The sequence below is a fragment of the Leucoraja erinacea genome, chromosome 5, assembly GCF_028641065.1.
Source record: "Leucoraja erinacea ecotype New England chromosome 5, Leri_hhj_1, whole genome shotgun sequence".
NCBI lineage: Eukaryota > Metazoa > Chordata > Chondrichthyes > Rajiformes > Rajidae > Leucoraja > Leucoraja erinaceus.
The window spans coordinates 69,313,411-69,333,092 of record NC_073381.1 but is presented as its reverse complement, the minus strand read 5'-3'; the positions used below and the strand labels follow the sequence as shown (position 1 = coordinate 69,333,092).

The 19,682-nt window shown below is 43.4% G+C and overlaps 1 protein-coding gene across 1 annotated transcript in view; it reads right to left on the bottom strand.

The window, feature by feature from the left end:
* The window catches only part of LOC129697375 (PC3-like endoprotease variant B), a 1,319,937-nt gene that overhangs the window by 879,958 nt on the left and 420,297 nt on the right, over positions 1–19,682 (bottom strand). The window lies entirely within an intron of this gene.

The window sequence follows — 19,682 nt, the reverse complement described above, 5'->3', positions numbered from 1 at the left end:
GTAGGCCATTCGGCCCTTCGAGCCTGCACCGCCATTCAATATGATCATGGCTGATCATCCAACTCAGCGGGACAGGCAGCATCTCTGGAGAGAAGAAATAGGTGACGATTCGGGCTGAGACCCTTCTTCAGACTGGTTAGGGATAAGGGAAACGGGAGATATGGACGATGATGTAGGATTATAAAGAACAATGAATGTGCAAAAACGTAACGCTGATGAAGACCATTGTTAGCTGTTTGTAGGATGAAAACAAGAAATTAGTGTGACTTGGACAGGGGAGGGATAGAGAGAGAGGGAATGCCGGGGCTACCTGAAGTGAGATAAATCAATATTAATACCACTGCCCAAGCCACTGCTAAGCTGCCCAAGTGAAATATGAGATGCTGTTCCTCCAATTTATGTTTAGCCTCACTCTGAAAATGGAGGAGACCTAGGACAGAAAGTTTTGTGTGGGAATGGTAGTTTAGGTGGTTGACAAATGGGAGCAGTGCTTCCACACCTCAACATTGTTTTACCTTAAATAGAATCCCACATTTCGTGGAATTTGACGGTATTTCCTGAAATTTTCAAAAATGCTTCTTGCGTGCTATTTGTTGTTGTTTTTCTTTTGCGGGCACACGTTAACAACACAATGAAGAACAAGGCAAAACAGATCTATGTAACTACACCTTATCCGCCTGCTTCTGTTACTCGCTTGTACGGTGTTATACAAAGCAGCTTTCGTTGCCTCCAACAGCTTTTGATGTCTTAGTTTTTTCAACCTGCTCTCATGTGTCTCATTCTATGCTCTCCCTCCCACCCACTCTCCCTCCCTCCCTCCCACCTACTCCCTCCCTCCCTCCCTCCCTCCCTCCCTCCCCCCTCCCACTCCTCTCCCCTCCCTCCCTCCCTCCCTCCCTCTCTCTCTCTCTCTCTCTCTCCCTCTCCCTCTCTCTCTCTCTCTCTCTCTCTCTCTCTCTCTCCCTCTCTCCCTCTCTCTCCTCTCCCTCTCTCCCTCCCTCTCTCTCCCTCCCTCCCTCCCTCTCTCTCTCTCTCTCTCTCCTCTCTCTCTCTCTCTCTCTCTCCTCCTCTCCCTCTCCCTCTCCCTCCCTCCTCTCCTCCCCTCCCTCTCTCTCCCCCCCCCTCTCTCTCTGCGTCTCCCCCCCCCTCCCTCCCTCTCTCTCCCCATTATTTTTATCTCTCCCTCCCTCTTATTCCCTCCTTTCCTCTCTCTCTCCCTCTCCCACTCCCCCTCCTTCTCTCTCCCCTCTCCCTCCCTCCTTCTCCCTCTATCCCTCCCTCTCTCCCTCCCCTCTCCCTTCTCTCTCCTCTCTCCCTCCTCTCCCTCTCTCCACCCCTCCATCTTGGCCCCTTGAGCCCCCCCACCGTTCTGGAAAATCAAGGCCAATCCCAATGTAACTGCAATACCCCCACCCACTGATCATTTTTCACCACTAGGATTATCCAGAATTCTACCACTGCCTGAAAAATAATCAAAGGCTCAACTTTCACTGAAAAAGAGAATTCCAAAGACTCATTGTTATATGAGAATTTTCCCGAACAGTCTGTGACCCTGTCGCGCTGTGGCCATAACGTTATGTTTAAAGCTCATAGCGCTGCAACCGGTAGTGCTTTATTTAAAACCCATAGCGCTGCAGCCGACAGCTCTTTGTTTAAATTCCCACACGTTAAACTGACAATTGCTCTGTTTAAACCTTTGAGAGTCAAAACAGCAGTGCTGTGTGTATTACCTTTACATCCCTTCGCGGGTCGGATGCGGAAACTTCCCGAAATTTCCCGAAATTATTCAATTTCCCTAAAACTACTCGAAGACAAACAGAATTTCCCGAATTTCAGGTAATTTCATTCAAAGTGGAAACACTGAACGGGAGATCAGGTAGGTTCAGGCAAACTGAGCGAAGGTGTTCATCGAAACAATTGGCCAAACCACGTTTGGTCTCGCTGAATTGCCGCATGCCGGTTATTTGACAGCTTGGTCAAGTGTGATCCCATTCCCCAATATCCAACTGTGCTGTGACTATAGGCAGTGAAACTCCCAGGTAAATATGCTGATAACATCATGATTCCTTCATTCTGCAACAGTCCACCAGCCAACCAGGCAAATTAAAGGATGGACATTTACGATGATGTTGCCAGGATTCAAGGGTCCGACCTATAGGCAGAGGTTGAATAGGCTGGAACTCTATACCTTGGAGTGGCGGAGGATAAAGGGTGATCTTATTGAGGGGTGTAAAATCATGGGAGGAATAGGTCGGGTAGATGCACTGTCTCTAGCCCAGAGTAGGGGAATCGAGAATCGTAGGTTTAATGTGAAGGGGGAAAGATTTAATAGGAATCTGAGGGGTAGCTTTTTCACATAAAGGGTGGCGGGTGTATGGAACGAGTTGCCAGAGGAGGTAACTGAGGCAGGGATGATCGCAATGTTTAAGAAACAGTTAGACAGGTACATGGATAAGAGGTTTAGAGGGATATGGGCCAAGCGATGGCAGGTGTGACAAATGTAGCTGGGACATGTTGGCTGGGGTGGGCAAATTGAGCCCAAGTCCCTGTTTCCAGGCTGTATGGCTCTATGACTACAACATTGAGTAACAAGACCTAACTGTTGACAGCACAAATTGGAAACAAGTCAATCACATGTTTACTATAAATGCCACGCTGCCACACACATCCTGAAACCATGGTTTTGTGATGTGATTACTCAGGAAGAACCTTGAAGTACTCAGTGGAGTGTAGATGCCAGTAGTTTAGTTTAGTTTAGTTTAGAGATACAGCGCGGAAACAGGCTCTTCAGCGCACTGGGGCAGCGCCGACCAGCAATCCCCACACATTAACACTATCCTACACCCACTAGGGACATTTTTTACATTTGCCAAGCCAATTAACCTACAAACCTGTACGTCTTTAGAGTGTGGGAGGAAACCAAAGATCTCGGAGAAAACCCACACAGGTCACGGGGAGAACGTACAAACTCCATAGAGACAGCACCCGTAGTCGGGATCGAATCCGAGTCACCAGTGCTGCATTCGCTGTAAGGCAGCAACTCTACCGCTGCACCACCGTGGTCGCCCTGTTGAGCTGGACGATTTTTCTATCAGAAGGTTACAGCAAGAGGGAGGAAAAAAGAAAAGGCAATTGAGTTTCCCCCTCCCTGACTCTTTGTCTGATGAAGGGTCTCGACCCGAAATGTCACCTATTCCTTTTTCTCCAGAGAATCTGCCTGATCAGCTGAATTACTCCAGCATTTCATGTCTATCTTTGGTGTATGATTTTTTTTTGGTGCAGTTCCCTCTTAAGCAATCGAGTTGGCTTGTTTTAGCCCAGGCTTCCTATGAGCAACTTAGGCAAATGCAATGTCAATAAATGTGACCCAAGTATCTAAATCGCCAAAACCTACTCTTTGTTTTCCTCACTGCTGCTGACTATCACTGGAAATTATTAAGAAATGTTAAATTAATTTTTAAAAAAGCATGTGCACCATGCACAGAATCCAGCCAATGCTGTCCTAATGAGTTAGGAACAGTAAGTTGTGGAAAGACTCAGCAGTCAGGCGGCATCTGTGAGAAGAGAAACAAATGATGTTTCAGGTAGGGGGGCCCTTTAGTTCCAATGAATCTTGTTTAAGACATTTCAAAGGCCTGATTGTAAACATGAAGTTAACAATTTAAATTTCAGACCCTATTGTGGCTCACACATGTGCAATTATTCCATCCTGATTTAATAGTAATACTTCACAACTTAACATTTCAGGGGGCAACTAATCCTGGACGTGTTTTAAATTCATATCATGAATGAAGAAGCAAAGACAGGCACAGCGTAGAGGACTGGAAGTCAAGGAGATGACTGGTCAAGCCTCCGCTGCCCCTTTGAAAACCCATTTCTAGTACTGTGTGAATGATAGCCCAGGTACAAGGATGTGATGCCAGTGGAAAACTAGCGGGAAGAAGGAACAAAGAAGAACATCTGCTCCAAATCCCAGTACCATGGATTGCTGCACATTGGAAAATTCTCACTGGCTTGATATAAAATATTTCCTGCAAATTTGGAATATGTAACATTAATTCAGCATGCAGATTGCCGTACAAAGGAAGTCACCATGCAAGCCTATAAATGATTGTTATAAGTAAAAGACCGCACAGAAAGACTTTTCATATATTGGCTACATCAGAAACACAGCTGTAGATACGAGGAGCAGATTGGTTGGGGGTGGATACTTGGGGAGAGGAAGGTTAAAAAAATACACTGTGGATTGTTAGTAGCCTAAGGCTTTGACAATGTTACTGCAGGAAATATCACGGAATAGAAGCAACCTTCCTTTATATTTTAAAAAAAGTAGAGATCCTCTGAGCATTTTGCAGTCTCTCAGAATTATACACAATAGCACAATCCTGCAATGAAAATAGCTCCACTGAAGCACTACTAATACATTTGACACAGCTTCTACCCTGTCATTATGCATAACGGCTTGAGCTTATCCCTTTTTAAATTGGAGTCTTTTACCAGGAAACACGATGATGAAATAGAACCATTTTCCTTACGGCAAACAAATCTTTCTCCGGCGCATTTTCTTATTGTTTACTAATACACAGTTTTATCAGCAGTGAACTGCATGAAGGCTTCAATTAGTTCTTGATGAATGATCCCATAAAATCCTCAACTTTCATTTCCCCTGCTACTAGGTATTTCATCCAATAATATTACATGAAACAAATTTGGGATACAATTCCAAGGGCACAAAAGAGTATCCCATTATCACAACTATCTGTGGGGATGGATCATTGGTGTGAGAAGTATTGCTATACATATGGTATTTAAATATTAGCTCTTTGAGAGATTTACTCACCATTATATTTTATTTCTATTTTTAATTACTTCAATTAAAGAATTGTCGCTCACGTTACATCTGGGCGTATATTTAAGATCGCACTTCATTTTACAAGGATCATTATTGGCAAAGCTAACATTTCTGTCGTGTTGTAACCTATGAGACAATATCTAAAAGTGGTTTGGAAAGTGAAAGAAAAAAAGAATTGGACGCGACAGAGGAAAAAGGGAATTGACAGGGAACCAGTTTAGAAGTCAAACACATGGTTAAAGTAAAGAGCTTTCTGAAGACTTTTTAACAAGATAATATGATTGGAGTACCTGGGTTTCAGACTTAAGAGGCAATGGAGTAATGGTTCAAAGAGCAAGTAGAGAAGAGGGATTGAAACTGAGGGTGTAGATTACATTGAAAATGGATGAAGGATTATTGTGTAGTAAGGCTGTGACAATACCTGCTCCCATAGTAATAGCTTTGAAATCTATGCTAAATTATATTGCAGACAGAATTATGTGTTTTGTTAACATTTCTGTGTTAACGAAAGTTGTTTGCCAAATGTACTTCTACCCAAATGTTATGGATGGGTTGTCAAAGAGTTTATGTAATAATAACTCGTAATGTCCATTTGTCATTTGTGTTTTGTTTAGCGATACAGCGCGGAAACAGGTCCTTCGGCCCACCGAGCCCGCGATGACCAGCAATTCCCACACACTAACGCTATCCTACAATTTCAAATCAAGCACGCTCTCCATATTCCTTTTTCAGATTAGAGGAGGTGCCGGACCATCAGTTGCCATAAAATCAGTTGTGCACCTGTATATACAATGACAAAATAATCTAAATGTAACCTGAATCTCAAGGTAAAGGATTGTAGCAGTGGGGCAGTAGAGGAGCAGAAGGAAGAAAATAGTGAGAGGGATGGGGGAAAAAAGGAGAAAGTGGAGGCAGAATGAAAAGGAGAAGTAAGAGAGGGGAGGAGAGAAGACGGGAGCCCAGTTGAGTGGGGAAACAAAGGAATGGCAAACGAGAAATTGAATTTGCTGTTACTGTGACACCTGAATCCCTTTTGCTCCTCATTCTTATGCTGTCGTTCAGTCTTTCACCTTGCAATTGTCTATGCTTCACACTCCTCCACAGCCACATTATCAGCAGCTCATACTTCTTCGGTTGCATGCTCCATTTCTGTAGTCTTTTCACTTCCTCACTCTGTTGTTACTTACCTCATCTGAAACCTTCCCCGTCTCTCGAGGTGGTGAAGGCATCTCATTGATGTCAAAGTCATAGAGTCTTGCAGCATGGAAAAAGGCCCCTTTGGCCCAACTTGCCAACGCCGACCAACATGTCACCTGTCTGTGTTTAGCCCATATCTCTCTAAATCTGTTCTATCCATGTACCTGTCTAATTATTTCTTAAATTTTGCAATAGTCCCTGCCTCAACTACCTCCTACAGCAGGTCATTCCATGCACCAACCACACTTAGTGTGAAAAAGCCACCCCTTCAGGTTCCTATTAAATCTTTCCCCCCTCACCTTAAACCTCGATTCCCCTACTCTGGGCAAGAGACTCTGTGCATCTACTCGATCTACTCCTCTCAGGATTTTGTACTAGTTGTCATGTTCAGATACTGTAAATTAGTGAGCAACTCCCTCGCCCCACCAAGTTTGAAATGTGTGAAAGGCAAATAAAATGTGCTCATTGTGACGTATCCCCTTCTCCAAGAACCCAATTGCAAAATGCCAATACAAATGCCTAGAGCTATACCAAAATTTGAAAGAATTTACATGTAGCTCTCAATGAGACAGTGGAGACAATTCAAATTTAACAGTCCAGAATATTTGAGCATTTATTTCTGCAGACCCATGAGCTGCAAGTATGACTCCTTGACTCAGAAAAAAAAACCATCAGTCTGTCCAGAGCATTTTCCCTTTTGCAAGTAATTGCCAAGAACGTGTTTAGCATTGAAAACTGAGAGGTTTATGCTTGGGTCAAAAAACATTTGTTGCTAATGTTGAACATCTCCATGTGGCAATTTAGTACGTCTTAACTGTGCTGCAGATTACAGCAAATTGCATCGTTTGATAAGGTGATGGTGAGCTTGACTGCAATGAACATTGGGACTTGACCCATTTCTACAAGATGAAATATCATTCATCAGAAACACTAATTCTGTTCATCTGTGTACAGGTGCTGCCTGATTGGATTTTCTACCATTTCTCCCATAAAGCGTGTTTTCCTTTCACTAATTTTAACGTTACTGAAAATTGAAATGAGGTGCATTAAGCCAACAAATAAAAAAATCAATTATAGAAAGGGCCATGGTAGCCAAGGTTCAAGAGATGCCCAGTCTTATATCGACAGAAGTATGATGCAATCAAAGCCACAGTCAGAATATCAATCAGTTCTGACAAAGGGTTCCAGCCTCCAAACTTTAACTATTTATCCTTCCACATTTGCATTATTCCTGTTGACTATTTCCAGTATTTTGAGTTGTTGCTTCCGATTATCCAGCATTTACAGTTTAATTAACAGGCCCTTACGCTTTGAGATACAACCACTTCAAAGTTAGTCCAAACACTCACTTGGATGAAAATCAAACTAAAAGGGAAAATCTGCCTAATATTAAATTATTTTTCTAAAATGCTATCGCATTAACATTAGAAATGCAAGGTAGTGAGACAGAAGTCAAAATTGCACGTGCAATGTAAAATCTGTGAGGAATCTGCTGCTGTTACACATTTTACACAATCATCATTCAAAAATAAAATTCACGTTCACTTTAAACAAGGATTATATTTTGGGATTTTTTAAATGAGGTTACATTTTAAACAAAACCATAATAACTAATACCTGCTATGAAATGAAAACAATATCATAAATAGTTTTTTTTTCTAATAAGCTGCTTACAATATTTTTTTTTATATTAGCTATTCCTATCACTAGGAACAAAACTAAAAAGGGTTGTACATCAGAAACAATGTTCAAAGGAAGCTAATACATTCAGAGAAAGCATTAAACCATGAAACCCTTTTCAGCAGTACTGCCTTTTGTGCAATTTCTGCTTCAGTTTTAGCTCCACTACAATAGACTATTTCCACAGCACTTGATTGTGTTCCAAGCATCTTTGTAACAGATCAATCAGGTGTGCTATATAAATGCAACACAATGATGATTTGGTGAAATTGGGGACTAAGATATCACACCCTTGAAGAAGGACAATGAAAATCATGATTCTTTCAGTGTTTCAAATAAGCTATTTGATAGTCGGATCCTTTTCCATTCTTCAGCTATTCACAATTACTATCTCCTCTGAACATCCGCATTTCCTCAATTGGTAAAGTTCTTTGCATTTTTATTTTCTACTTTGTGTCAAGCATTCCATCCTTTCAATTTTAACTCTCTAAAACCTGATCGCACCAAAGGTATATATGTATGTATAAATATGATAAATTTTACTATGACAAAATCCCTGTAATCTGGCTCACTTGTAATATAACAAATAGTCCAGTGAACCTGTTGTTCAAAAAGAGCGAGCATGCACAAGCAAAGGGGAAGCAAAAAAATGTAGTCTCAAATAACTGAACTATTTTCACTTCTCACCTCCATTGGTCCATTGCAAGGCTTTTTATTCTTCATTATTCAACCAAACTATCACAAATCTGATCTTTCCTTGTAGTCTCTTTCTCGCCTTTGATTTTTCACTATTGCAATCAGGATATCTTTGCATTTCCAAGCATTGCGACTCTTTCCTATCTGGGATGTCCTGTCATACTCCCTAGAGTCCTACCAACCCACAATTAAATTTATTAAACTGTCAGTGCATGTGTATCACTGGTACCAGTGAGAGGGGTTGCTGTGAATTCAGGCTTGCAACCGGGGCTAAGGTTGGAGCAAACATTGCCTGCAGACAAAGGCAACAACAGCATCAAACAATCTTCCACCAATCCTCCCACAAGTGTAGCTATACACTTCTGGTAGAATAAATAACAAACTGAGATATATATGACCATTTCCTCCATTGTTACCGAATCTGCGCCCTGGACCTCATCACCCAACAACACCATAGGAGCACCTTCACCAGAACACAGCACAGTGGTGCGCAGTGGTAGAGTTGCTGCCTTACAGCACCAGAGACCCGGGTTCGATCCTGACTATGGCACAGAGGCACAGAGGCACAGAGGCACAGTGGTAGAGTTGCTGCCTTACAGTGCCAGAGACCCGGGTTTGATTCTGACTGCGGGTGCTGTCTGCATGGAGTTTGTACGTTCTCCCTGTGACCACATGGGTTTCCTCTGGGTGCTTTGGATTTCTCCCACACTCCAAAGACAGTGGTTTGTTGGTTAATTGGCTTCGATAAAAATTGTAAAATTGTCCCTTGCGTGTTGGATAATGTTAGTGTTCGGGTATCACTAGTTGGCGCGGATTCGGTGGGTTGAAGGGCCTATTTCCACGCTGTATCTCTAAAGTCTAAAGTAAATGCTGCAATTCAAGAAGGTGGCTCACCATTATCTTCTCAAGGGCAAGATAAACTTTCCAATAAGTTCCAGCTTTCCAGTGACACACACACCCTGATATTTAATTTAAATATCATAAAGTACATTCCATATCCAAATATATCACCAAACGTTATGGCAAGTTGTTTGCTTAGAAGAACAGCATTGTGACAACTGATGTAGTCACTGCTCCACAGTGCTGGAGACCTGAATTCCATCCTGATCCTGCATGCTGTCCATGTAGATTCCATGAGTTTCCTCCACGGGACTTTGGTTTTCCTCCAAAATCCCAAAGGGGTAAGGGTTCGCTAATGGCCATTATAAACTGTCCCTAGTGAGCATTTGCGTGATACAGTCCGTGAGAATGTGAGAGAATAAAAATGGCAGTCATTAGGATGAATGTAAACGGGTGGTTGATGGTTGGCCTGGAGGTTGTGGAACGCGGGGCTTGCTTCTGTGTTCTTTCTCTCTGTGACTGTGATACTAACATAACAGACGGAGAACCTTCTTGGCTCTTTCTGGATGCCAGTTCCATTTAAAATGCTCTCAACATGACAATATTCCCACTTAAACCACCTACACAACTCAGATGTACAGCCAACCTAATAGATAGCTATTAAAATAACTTTCCTTCCAGCTGTTCTAAAGGGAACCTTCCAGCTGTCCCACTCAAGCCAGCAATAATTTGAGGTTAGCCGTAAATCTGCCACAATATTGGATGGGTAGAGTGAAGGCCAGGTACAGTGTTCAGATCAACAGAACTGAAGGGTAAGGGGATAATTTGTGCTGCAGGAGAGGTAATAAGGAGGTTTCATGGCAAGAGGGGGTAAGCAGATAGGGGGATTGGAAAGGATGAGGGTGGAAGACATGGATCCATCTGTACACTGTAAATGGCTCGATTGTAACTATGTATTGTCATTCTGCGGGCACGTTGGCATGCAACAAAAGCTTTTCACTGTACCTTGGCACACATGACAATAAACTACAGCAATGACTGATGGGAATATAGAAAAGGAGGGAAAGGGGAAGGATAAAGAGGAATGGAAAGCCAGGACTAACACATCTGATTTTCTGCTAAGTGGAATGAGGTGTAGTTTGACATCCTTGATCAAAGATGACCATTTACATTTCAGGGCATTAGGACAATCTCCCAATCACCCACAAACCAAAATGTTTCGCACCATCATTTCCATCTTCGTGTAACTTGATTTGTACAGGAATGTAAATCTGACATCGGTTTTATCTAGGAGGGCATGGCCTTACATTTAGTAGCTTCCTTCCATTTTGCAATCAAAATGTAAAATAAACTGCAGATGTTAGAAATTTGAATTAAAAGGAGGAAAAAACTGGAAATGAAAAATAAACTCAAAAGGCCAGGCAACATCTGGGCGGGCAAAAGTTTAGACTATGCTTTGGGTTGGGACCCTTCTTCACACCTTTCCCTCCATATTTGCTGCTTGGCTGGCTGAGTCCCTCCAGCACTGTGCTCCTTGCTCAAGATCACAGCATCTGCAGCCTCGTGTGTCTCCAAACACTGGAAACATTCAACAACTGTGGAAAGATCTGTGGAAAGAGGAACAGAGTTTGAAGTCTGAGAAATATGTCTCATCCTAATCCGAGAGGTTCCATCCATCCCTCCTCTAGTTCTCTCCTACTGAAACTAATTTGTTTTCTCTTTCAAAGCTATCACCAAAAGGCTCAGACTTGAAACTTTGTTTCTCTTTATGCGGATGCAGTCTGACCTGTTCAGTAAAAAAAAATATTCCAAAATCGCTAAAGAAAGAACTATAACAAATCTTCTCCACATATTTATAAGCCCTAGTATGGTCCTTCCCACAAAGGTTTTTTACTGTATCTATCCTACCTTTTGTAAGTTTGAAAGCAGTGTGTGAGAGAGGACCATCCAGTTTCCACAAATAATGAAAAGCTGATTGTATCGTCTGATTATGCAGTCGGTTTTCTTTACCTAAACAATTTTCCTTTCCTTTGTTCTATTAGTACAAATCTAGATAATCAAAGTGCTCCTTAAGCTATTAAGGACTCTTTAGTACGAGAAAGATAAATGCATTAGAAAATGTCTTCCACAAAAAGAAAGTGGTGCCAAAACAAGAGAATTAGACAATAGGAAGAAGACAAAAAGATACTTCGGAGAGGCAGGAATGGTGGAGCATTTAGAGACATCGCTAAAGAAAGAACTATAACAAACATAAAAACCTCATTTCTTTTACAACACAATGGTGAATGACTGTTATTTAAATAGATTCTAAACTTGGCTATTCATCCTATTCAAAGCCATTCATGTAACATTGAGTCACCAGTGTGGTTTTAAAAGAAAAGAGAAATGCAGATTCACTAAGTCACAGGAAGCACTATGGAATGTTCATTCATAAATATATTTCAAATAATTGATCCTTTACACATCTTCTAGCGGTGATTAAATTTGTTTTATAAGTAATGTAATTGTTTTAATTACTTTGCAATATTCTTCTCTATTTTTGTTGATTTAAAGATGTTGTTTTCCACACACCATGCCTGACCAGCTAGAAGTGGCCAAACAGTGTAACTGACAAGCTGCTAATGCATTTAAACACATTAGCACTATTGCGATCTCCCGGCAGCAACGGAGCTGCCGACTATGGGGGGGGGAGGGATTGACAAATTGGGAGTATAAAGATGGAGTTGAAGGGGAAGTGACTACAGGAAAAATTACAAAAAACTCCCGATTTAATGGAAAGGAAAGTTTGAGAAGGGATAAGAGAGTAAGGAGAGGCCAATTGCGAGCGGTGCGAGAGGGGAGGTGAATACCGAGGTCAAAGTGTTGTATAAGAAATAAAGTGGACGAGCTTGAGGCTCAGTGAGAAACTGGCAAGTATGATGTTGTGGGAATTGCAGAGACATGGCTGCAAGAGGGTCAGGGCTGGGAACTGAATATTCAAGGGTATACCTCCTATCAAAAAGACAAACAGGTGGGCAGAGGGGGTGGGGTAGCTCTGTTGGTGAAGAATGAAATTCAGTCCCCTGCAAGAGGTGATACAAAACAGGAGATGTGGAGTCAGTATGGATAGAACTAAGCAATTGTAAGGGTAAAAAGACCCAAATGCGACTTATCTACAGGCCCCCAAACAGTAGCCTGCATATTGGGTGCAAGTTGAATCAGGATTTAAAATTAGCATGTAGTAAACGTGGTTGTTATGGGAGATTTCAACATGCAGGTAGACTGGGAAAATCAGATTGGTACTGGACCCCAAGAAAGATACTTTGTGGAGTGCTTCCGTGATGGATTCTTAAAGCAGCTTGTATTGGAGCCTACCAGGGAGAAGGCAATTCTGGATTTAGTGTTATGTAATGAACCGGATTTGATGAAGGAACTTGAGGTTAAGGAGCCATTAGGAGGCAGTGACCATAATATGGTTGTTTAATCTACAATTGGAGAGGGAGAAGGATAAATAGGAGGTGTCAGTGTTCCAGTTGAATAAAGGGGACTATTGAATCATGAGTGAGGAGCTGGCCAAAGTTGACTGGAAAGATACCCTAGCAGGGATGACAGTGGAACAACGAGGGTAGGTATTTCGGGGAATAATATAGAAGGTGCAGGTTCAGTTCATTCCAAAGAGGAAGAAAGATTCCAAGGGGAGTAAGGGGTGACCGTGGCTGATGAGGGACGTCTGGAACAGTATAAAAATAAAAGAGAAGAAGTACAACGTAGCAAAGCTGAACGGGAAGCAAGAGGATTGGGTAATGTTTAAAGAGCAACAGAAGATAACCAAAAAGGCAATACGGGGAGAAAAGATGAGGTACGAAGGTAAGCTAGCCAAGAATATAAAGGAGGATAGTAAAAGCTTCGTTAGGTATGTGAAGAGAAAAAAAATAGTTGAAGACTGAAAAAGGTGAATTTATTATGGGGAACAAGGAAATGGCAGATGAGTTGAACAGGTACTTTGGATCCGTCTTCACTAAGGAGGACACTAACAATCTTCCCGATGTACTAGTGGCCAGAGGATCGGGGTGACGGAGGAACTGAAGGAAATCCACATTAGGCAGGAAATGGTGTTGGGTAGACTGATGGGACTGAAGGCTGATAAATCTCCAGGGCCTGATGGTCTGCATCCCAGAGTACATAAGGAAGTGGCTCCAGAAATAGTCGACGCATTGGTGATTATTTTCCAATGTTCTATAGATTCAGGATCTGTTCCTGTGGATTGGAGGGTAGCTAATGTTATCCCACTTTTTAAGAAAGGTGGGAGAGAGAAAACAAGGAATTATTGACCAGTTAACCTGACATCGGTGGTGGGGAAGATGCTGGAGTCAATCATAAAAGATGAAATAGTGGCACATTTGGATAGCAGTAACAGGATCGGTCTGAGTCAGCATGGATTTGCGAAGGGGAAATCATGCTTGACTAATCGTCTGGAATTTTTTTAGGATGTAACTAGGAAAATGGACAAGGGAGAGCCAGTGGATGTAGTGTACCTTCAGAAAGCATTTTATAAGGTACCACATAAGTGATTAGTGGGCAAAATTAGGGCACATGGTATTGGGGGTAGAGTGCTGACATGGATAGAAAATTAGTTGGCAGACAGGAAACAAAGAGTGTGGATTAACGGGTCCCTTTCAGAATGGCAGGCAGTGACTAGTGGGGTACCGCAAGGCTCAGTGCTGGGACTGCAGCTATTTACAATATACATCAATGATTTGGATGAAGGGATTCAAAGTAACATTAGCAAATTTGCAGATGACACAAAGCTGAGTGGCAGTGTGAACTGTGATGAGGATGCTATGAGAATGAAGGGTGACTTGGACAGGTTGGGGGAGTGGGCAGATCAACGGCAGATGCAGTTTAATGTGCATACATCTGAGGTTATTCACTTTGGTAGCAAAAACAGAAAGGCATATTATTATCTAAATGGTGTCAAGTTGGGAAAAGGGGAAGTACAACAGGATCGGGGGGTCCTTGTTCATCAGTCAATGAAAGTAAGCATGCAGGTACAGCAGGCAATGAAGAAAGCGAATGACATGTTGGCCTTCATAACAAGAGGAGTTGAGTATAGGAGCAAAGTAGTCCTTCTGCAGTTGTATAGGGCCCTAGTGTGACCACACCTGGAGTATTGTGTGCAGTTTTGGTCCACTAATTACATTATTACTATTGAGGGAATGCAGTGTAGGTTTACAAGGTTAATTCCCGGGATGGCGGGACTGTCATATGCTGAGAGAATGGAGCGGCTGGGCTTGTACACTCTGGAGTTTAGAAGGATGAGAGGGCTTCTCATTGAAACATATAAGATTATTAAGGGTTTGGACACACTAGAGGCAGGAAACATGTTCCCTATGTTGGGGGAGTCCAGAACCAGGGCCACAGTTGAAGAATAAGGGGTAAGCCATTTAGAACGGAGACGAGGAAACACATTTTCTCAAAGAGAATTGTGAGTCTATGGAATTCTCCGCCTCAGAGGGCAGTGGAGGCCAGTTCTCTGGATACTTTCAAGAGAGAGCTAGATAGAGCTCTTAAAGATAGCGGAGTCAGGGGATATGGGGAGAAGGCAGGATCGGGGTACTGATTGGGGATGATCAGCCATGATCACATTTAATGGTTCGAAGGGCCGAATGGCCTATTCCTGCACATATTGTCTATTGTATATTGTCTATTGACTGTAAGGGAATTCCCGATCACAGGGGAATCCCTGACCTGGCGGAGGATAGCAGAAACAGTAAGTACTGTACCTGGAAACACCGGGGGGGGGGGGCTCCATGGTGGCTGGAAAAGTGGCTGGCGGGCAGAACTACGTCAGACAGAAGCACAGGGTAAAGTGGAGGACTTCAGGTCAAGGCTGCTTTTTCAAATGGTGCTGAGGGAATGCACTGGGTTCTGTTTCACAGAGACATGGCTCACCCCCAGCTCTCCAGACTCAGCCGTCCAGCCTGAAGGGTTCTCCATCCATGTATGGACCGAACGCAGGCATTTGGGAAAGGGAGAGATGGGGGCGTCTGCCTCATGGTCAACTCTTCGTGGTGCTCAGACATGGGAGTCTGTCTAACTCCTGCTTTCCATACCTGGAACATCTGGCGGTGAAGTGCCGCCCCTTCTAACTCACCTCCATCATGCTGAACGCGATCTACATCCCACCCCAGGCAGACGTCCATCTAGCTTTGGAGGAGGAGCACGCCGTGGTCAACAAGCACCAGACAGCGATCCCCAAGGTTTTTACCACCCTAGCCTGGGACTTCAACAAAACCAACCTGAAAAAGTCACTCCAAAACTACCATCAACATATCGCCTGCAGCACTAGAGGATTAAACACCCTTAACCACTGCTCTATGATCATCAAGGGTGCCTATCGCTCTATCCCTCGCCCTCACTTTGGGAAATCAGACCATTCAGCGGTGTTGCTTCTTCCTGCATACAGGCAGCAACTGAAGAGCGGACCCCCAGAGGTGAGGACTGTACAGAGCTGGTCTGAGGAGGCAGCGGAACAACTACAGGACTGCTTGGAGTCAGTATACTGGGATATGTTCAAGGACTCGGCAACGGACCTGAATGAATATGCCCCAGTCGGAAATGTGTGGAGGACTGTGTTCCTACAAAAACCTTCTGAGTGTTTCCTAACCAGAAGCCTTGGATGAACCAGGCGATCCACATTCTTCTGAGGACCAGATCCCGGGCATTCAGGTCTGGTGATGCAGAGGTCTATAAGAAGTCCTGACACGACCTTGACAAGGCCTTCATCAAGGCCAAAAGGAACTTCCGCTCAAAGCTGGAAGATGGGGCGGATGTTCGGCAATTGTGGCAGGGCTTGAATGCCATCACCTCCTACAAGGCAAAACCAGGAGGCATCTCAAGCGACAGCGAAGCATCACTCCCTGACAAGCTCAATGCGTTCTACGCATGCTTTGATGGAGGTGCATTGTTGAATGTTCCAGCAGTATGTGAGCTAAGGCAGACTCTGATAGAAATGGTTATGCAGATGGAAGTGGGAGGTTTCGATGATACAAAGGGTAGCTTAGCACGGTGGTGAATCTGTGAAATTCATTGCCATAGAAGGCTGCGGAGGCCAAGTCAATGGATATTTTTCAGGCCGAAATAGATTGATTTTTGATTAGTACAGGTCTCAGAGGTTATGGGGAGAAGGCAAGAGAATACGGTTAAGAGGGAAAGATAGAACAGCCATGATTGAATGGCGGAGTAGACTTGATGGGCTGAATGGCCTAATTCTGCTTCTATAATTTATGAATTTATGAATTTAGCTCAGATTAGGACCAAATAGTAAGTGAGATTTTAAGTAATTTATTGATGTGCCAGAAGATACTGTGGAGAGATCAATTGATTGGACTAAACAGTCCCTAAACTAACAAGATGAAAATCTGTTTTTCCCTCACGGTCATCAATAACTTTGGATACAAAGAGCACAAAATTGTTCTATTTGAGGGCAAACGATTGCAGATATAGGAAGACAAAATCTTGTACAGTATTAGCAAAACACATAATTTAAAATGTGGAAATATTCATGTAAAATTGTATGGGAGACAAATTGCTCAGTAAGAGGAAAGAAGTACTGTTTTTAACAACATTGTACTGTATATATGGAATGAGCAAACCAAATTAGAATGGTTGTCAAATTGTTTGAGTGACTAAGTGATTCTTTTCCACATTGATTTTTTTTTTAGTTTTAGTCTTAGAGGTTCTGCGCGGAAACAGGGCCTTCGGCCCACCGAGTCCTGTCTACAGCCTCGTAAATCTCTCTGCACCCTTTCAAGTTTGACAACAACTTTCCTATAACATGGTGCCCTAAACTGAACACAATACTCTAAATGTTGTCTCACCAACATCTTTTTGTAACTGCAACACGACCTCCCAGCTTCTATACTCCTCATTCCAGGAGGAGGAGCCATCTTGGGGAACGGCTGCTAACTGTTTAATGGAGCTCCGGTGAGCTGTGACCGCCGAGATCAACACTGCGGGTCTGCGGAGCGGAGCAGGTGGCGCCGTCTTTAACATTGGGAGCCTGGGAGCTCCAAACCGGCGCGGCCTTGTCGGCTTCGGATGCCGACAATCCCCTGCTGGGAAGCGGCCGTTCCAGGTGGCCCAGCCACTGTGAGGACTCTCCCGACGCCGGGGTAACTCCACCCGGCCAGAACGGCCAGGAACATCGGGCCTCCGTAGAGGAAATAGCGGTGGCCTCAATAGGCCTGACTTCTGGGAGAACTGGGGTTGGGGACTGGACTTTGTGCTTTCCCCCACAGTGGCAACCACTATGGTGGGATGATTTTTCTGTGTGTAGTTACTATGTTAGTCTGTGTCCAAGATGGCTGTCGGAAGAGAGAGTGGACGCTGGCGCGCTTTAGCTGCCGCTGCTCTCTCTTCACATTGTGTTTTTTGATTTTTTTTTGATTTTGTGTCTTTGGAGCGATTTCTATCTTTAATTTGTATATTGATGATGTCCTTATTATTTATTTTTCTCCGACTATATGTTTTTTTCTCTTCTGTTAATCTTTGTAAGGTGTCTTTGAGATTTGAAAGGCGCCCGAAAATAAAATGTATTATTATTATTATTATACTCAATAGTCGGAGGACTGATTAAGGTCAATGTGCCAAAAGCCTTTTTAACTACCCTATATACCCGTGATGTCACTTTCAAGGAAATATGTACCTGCACCCCTAGTTCCTGCTGTGCTTATCTTTTAAATTGTCTTCAATGCTACAAAAGCTAATGTATGCTTTTGCCTTCAGTTTGCTTTATTCAGATTGAAGACCTTGGTTTCAGTTTAAAATAAATCACTTTCAATTTTATAGAAAATTCTATTTTATTATGATCACTTTGCCCTAAAGGCCCCTTAACTACTGAGCCAGCAATTAACCCTTTATCATTGCACAGTTCTGGTAGTAAAATAGCCTCCGATTGGTTCCACTATATACTAAAGCCCCCGTCCCACTTAGGAAACCTGAAACCACGCACCACCCAAGGTTTCCGTGAGGTTCCCGGAGGTTTTGGTCACTGTCCCTAATGGTTCCCGCGCAGTCTAGGCTTCTTCTATGTTCCTGCGATTAATTCAACAAATTCAAAACCGGCCTCGACTAAAAATAGGTTGCCGTGTGTTCGAAGCCAATGGAGTGGGGTCGCTATTTACTTTCAGGCAGTTGAAGGCAATCTCCTTCGCTGACCGGCCATTTTGATTGGCTCATTGGAGTTTTCAGCAAAGATTTTGGTTTTCAGGACCTAGAAGATCCGCCGGAAGGTAAAATAGCCACTAACTTTATTAAACTTCTTAAAACTGTCTCCACTTCTTCTCCCCTCTTCTCTCCCCTTCTCTTCCCTTTCTCTGTCCTTCTCTCCCCTTCTCTCCCCTTCTTTCCCCTTCTCTCCCACCCTCGGTAGGAAAGATCCTGTTGGTTAGTTGATGCAGCTCACGTTTCGGTGGAGGCTTTCCAGGCGAGTGACCAAAACCTCTGGCGACTCATGGAAACCTTGGGAGGGGCGCAAGGTCACCAGAGGTTTCCGTTCAGGTTTCCTAAGTGGGACAGGGGCATAACTCTACTGCTGCACCACCATGCTGCAGTGGTAGAGTTGCTGCCTTACAGCGCTTACTGCGCCAGCGACCCAGGTTTGAACGTGACTATGGGTGCTGTCTGTATGATGTTTGTACGTTCTCCCCTTCACCGCGTGGTTTTTCTCCAAGATCTTATGTTTCCTCCCACACTCCAAAGATGTACATGTTTGCAGGTTATTTGGCTTGGAGGTTGCAGGTGGTTGCTGGAGGTTGCAGGTAGTGGAAGCACATAGGGAGACGGACAAAAACCTCCGGGAACCTCCGGGAACCGCACAGAAACCTTAGGTGGGGCGCAAAGTCTCCAGAGGTTTCCGTTCAGGTTTCCTAAGTGGGACAGGGGCATTACTTCATGACGCTATAACGAGACTGCTCAGTAAAGAGATTGAAGGATGAAAGTAATGAAGATATTTTGATGAGATCTTTATTATATTTTATAAACTAGAGTTTAGTTTTAATTTAGAGATACAGCATGGAAACAGGCCCTTCAGCCCACTAACAATCACCCGTATACTAGTGCTATGTAATCCCAGTTTCAATACACATTAGGGGCAATTTTACAGATTCCAAATAACTTACAAATCTGCAAGCCTTTGGAATGTGGGAGAAACCTGAGCACCCCAAGAATGGGAGAATGTACAAACTCCACAGAGACATCACCGATAGTCAGGATCAAACCCGGGTCTGGCAATGTGAGGCAGCAACGCTACCACTGCACCACTGTGTGGTTTAGTCTAGTTTAGAGATACAGCATGGAAACCGGCTCTTCGGCCCCCCGAGTCTGGGCCAACCAGCAATCCCCTTCCACTAGTACTATCAAACCCGGGTCTCTGGCA